Raw genomic sequence first — 4,107 nt, 5'->3', positions numbered from 1 at the left:
CGGTTCTCAGAGTCGCTCTAATTAAAGCGCCCCTTCACCTTCCTCCTCCCCCTGCCCCCCGGAGTATGTGTATAGTCCAAGCAGGGACTGTGGGAGCGCAGCTGTAGGATCCAACTCCAGCCCTGGTCTGGGGTCAGCAAGTAGGACATGGGGCAGTGTCCTGGAAGCCGGGGAAGGTTGGTGAGGGAAATGTGTGGCCCTCAGTGGCAAAAAGCCTTGAGCAAGTGCATAGGGAGCTGTGCCTACAGCTGAGAATGATGCCCCACCACAGCTACATGCAATCGCCCTCTGCCCCTCACCCAGGCCATCTCATAGACTCAGAGACAATGAGGGTGGACGGGACCTCAGGAGGTCACATCTAGTCCAACCCCCTGCTCCAAGCAGGACCAGCCCCAACACTATCATCCCAGCCAAGGCTTTGTCTACCTGGGTTTTCAAAACCTCCAAGGATGGAGAGTCCACCACCTCTCTGGGTAACCTGTTCCAGCGTTTTACTACCCTCCTCATGAGAAAGTTTTTCCTAATATCCAACCTCAACTTCCCTTGCTGCAACCTGAGCCCTGCTCCTTGTCCTGACATCTGCCCCCACGGAGACCAGCCCAGCCCCATCCTCTGCAACCCCCTGCAGGGAGCTGAAGGCTGCTATTCAATCCCCCTTGGTCTTCTCTTCTCCAGACTAAATCAGCCCAGTGCCCTCAGCATCTCCTCACCAGCCATGTCACTCAGCCCCCAACCATTTTTGTTGTCCTCCACTGGACTCTCTCCAATGTGTCCACATCCTTTCTGTAGTGGGGGGCCACAGCTGGACACAGGACTCCAGATGTGACCTCCGCAGTGCTACATAGAGGGGAAGAATCACTGCCCTCCCTCTGCTGGCACTGCTCCTCCCAATGCAGCCCAGGATGCTGGTAGCCTTCTTGGTGACAAGGGCACACTGCTGGCTCCTGTTCAGCTTCTTGTCCCCTGTCCCCCCAGGTCCTTTCCTGCGGAGCTGCTGCCCAGCCAGTCACCCCCAGCCTGCACCGGTGCATGGGATCATCCCTCCTAAGTGCAGGACTTTGCACTTGCCCTGACTGAACCTCATGACATTTTTTTTTACCCAATCCTCCAATTTGTCTCAGTCACTCTGAATCCTAGCCCTACCCTCCAGTGTATCTACTGCTCCCCCCATCTCCCATCTCCTTTCCCACAGACAATGATGGCAACTGCCCATCGCTCAGCCTCTCCTGGACTGCAGCTGAAGGCAGCCGTAGCTGGTGCGTGATGATACCCTCTCTGTCCTTTCCTCACAGACCTACCCCCAGACCTGAGCCCACAGAGGAAGGACTGACCTATCCTGCCATTGCTCTCCTCTGAAGCCGGAGATGGGGGGCAGGCAGAGGGAAGGAGCAGCTGGGCATGGACAGAGGAACAGCTCAGAGAGAGGAAAGCAGCAGGCGCCACCAGGGAGATGTGCAAGAAGCATTCCTGGAAGCTTCACTAAGGCACTAGCAATTACTCATGCTCCCGCGAAGCGCTGTGAATCCCCACCTCACCCTCCCACTCCCACATTGCACAATCCTCAGCCCCATAGACCGCAGGCAGCCAGCACCAGAGCCAGCCTGGGGCACAGCACTGCCCGGCCTTCGAGGAGCCAGTCCGTGCCCATTGGGAGGCTGCTGAGAGCCACCAGTGCTGGGGCCAAGCAAAGCCCCTCCAGCGAGGCCGGGGGTATGTTATTAGAGATAGGCCCTGCAAGTAGGCTGGTATGACACCTGAGGTGACTCAGTCCAAGAGGTATGACAGGAGCGCACACAAGCCAGTGAGGTATGTGCCAAGGAGACAGATGACAGGGCAATGCACGCAACTAAAGATAACAGCGATGGCTTATTCATGTACCAGCGGACCATAGGGACAGGCCAGTCCTGCTAAAAACAGACTCTGGAGCAAGTCACAGTGGTTCCACCTGCAAATACATCTGACCTGGGGGGAACCTGGAGCAAGGATCCTGATGACTGCTGCGGGGCTGTTCCTTGGCACTAAAAACCCCATCCTATTAAGAGCTGCCGTGGAAGCCAAGGAGCAGTCGAACTCCCAGGCCCTTTTCATACTGCCTGCAAAATCTCCAGTTAAGTTCCACGGCTCCCAATCATGGCTGGGCAGGCCGGCCCGGGCTCTGCACCCCCCCGACGGCAGAGCTCCTCCGGCTGCAGCAGCACTGGAAGCGTGTGTGTAGACAAGACCCAGGTGTTTCCATGCCACGTGAGCGCTGAGCGCGGCTCTCGTTACGATCAATGGGTCTAGAGCACAGCGAAAGCTGGGCAGGAGCTGACGGGATGAAGTTCAGTGCTGACAAATGCAAGGTGCGGCACCTCCAGAGGAATCATCAGAAATAACAAATGCAAAATGGGTGACCCCAGGCAGGATGGCAGCACTATGGAGAAGGAACCGGACATCTTGATAGATCGCAGACTGAGCATGCGTGTGCAGCTGCACAAAAGGCACATGCAGTTTAGGGATGCATCAGAAGAAGCATTAAGTGCAAGACACGGGAGATGACAGTGACTCTCTGTTTGACACTGGTTCATTAGGCCTCATCTGTCAGCTCAGCAGACAACCCAGTGCAGTAAGTGCAAGACACGGGAGATGACAGTGACTCCCTGTTCGACACTGGTTCGTTAGGCCTCATCTGTCAGCTTAGCAGACAACCCAGTGCGGACACAAACTCATAAAGTCACAGAGAAGCGGGGCTGGAAGGGGGCTGACTCATAAAGTCACAGAGAAGCAGGGCTGGAAGGGGCCTGCCGAGGTCACATCTAGTCCAACCCCCTGCCTGAGGCAGGATCAGCCCTGTCCAAACCAGCCCAGACAAACCCATTATCCAACCTCGGAGCAAAATCACACAAATCACCCCTGAGACAGCACCAGGCATCACAGGTAAAGCAGGCAGCCAACATCCTGCTTCTATAAAAGGTTGTTAATATATGCTTGAGAGACCCCAGGTACCGGGCTACACCTCCTGCTACAGAGGAAGGCAAACCCCCAGTCCATAATAATTTGATTACTACCGAGCACTACCGGGGGTAACAAGGAACAACGGCCGTAAGTTGACAGAGAGTAGATTCAGACTAGGCATCAGGAGGCACTACTTCACTGTCAGGGCGGCTAGGATGTGGAACCAACTTCCAAGGGAGGTGGTGCTGGCTCCTACCCTGGGGGGTTTCAAAAGGAGGCTGGATGAACACCTTGCTGGGGGCATTTGACCCCAGCGCTCTTTCCTGCCCATGGCGGGGGGTCGGACTTGATGATCTGCTCAGGTCCCTTCCGACCCTACCAGCTATGAAACTATGAAAGGGGACGGCTGATGTTACCTGTTGGTAGAAGACGTGCTCTTTTAACCGTCCCCTAGATGTCCTGGGCAGGCGCACCCACAGCTTTGCATGCCCCTGGCACCTGACAGCTTCCTTCCAGTTGCTGATCAGGCTGTGGCATTTATAAGGGTCCAATATTACCAAGATGTTTCCTCCCCCTGTGGCCCAGCTGCCTCTCGCTCTGATCCCACCGCCAGGAGGAGGGGAGCTGGCTGGCCTGTGATCTATAAGTAGGTGCAGGGCTCCTAAGCTGCTGATGCTCCAGGTCTTCTGCAAACAACCCACTTCCAGGAAGACAGAGAGGAATTACGCAGATGAACTGCACTTCTGACATACCTTTCATCAGAGGGTGCAAAGCAAGAATTAAGTCTCCTTCACTGCCCGCTGGCTATGTGGACTGTCACGCCAGTCAGGCACAAAGAGGATCTTGCCCAAGGTCACCCCGTGAGCCAGTGACAGTCAGCAGTAACAAGGGATGAACAGTCCCTCACATTGCAGCCTCGGTACTTGACCCTGGATCCCTTTCCTTGCCCCGCTTGGCCCCTGCTGTCTTTAACATTGCGTGTGCATATAAATCGTAGGGTTGGCAGGGACCTCAAGGCCCACCTGGTCCAACCCCTTGCACGAAGGCAGGAACGCAGCTCCTAAATCCCCCCTGTCCAATGCTTATCCAGCTTCCCCTTGAAACCCACCAGCAAAGAGACTTCCACCACCCCCAGGTCAGCCTGTCGCACTGCCTCCCCGCTCTAACAGCAAG

At 55.9% G+C, this 4,107-nt stretch overlaps 1 protein-coding gene across 4 annotated transcripts in view; it reads right to left on the bottom strand.

Annotated features, from left to right (window-relative positions):
- Positions 1-4,107, bottom strand: part of KCNE3 (potassium voltage-gated channel subfamily E regulatory subunit 3) — a 21,125-nt gene that overhangs the window by 9,012 nt on the left and 8,006 nt on the right. The window lies entirely within an intron of this gene.

The sequence above is a fragment of the Alligator sinensis genome, unplaced genomic scaffold (genome assembly GCF_000455745.1).
Source record: "Alligator sinensis unplaced genomic scaffold, ASM45574v1 scaffold1931_1, whole genome shotgun sequence".
Lineage (NCBI taxonomy): Eukaryota > Metazoa > Chordata > Crocodylia > Alligatoridae > Alligator > Alligator sinensis.
This window is presented reverse-complemented; position numbering and strand designations above follow the sequence as displayed.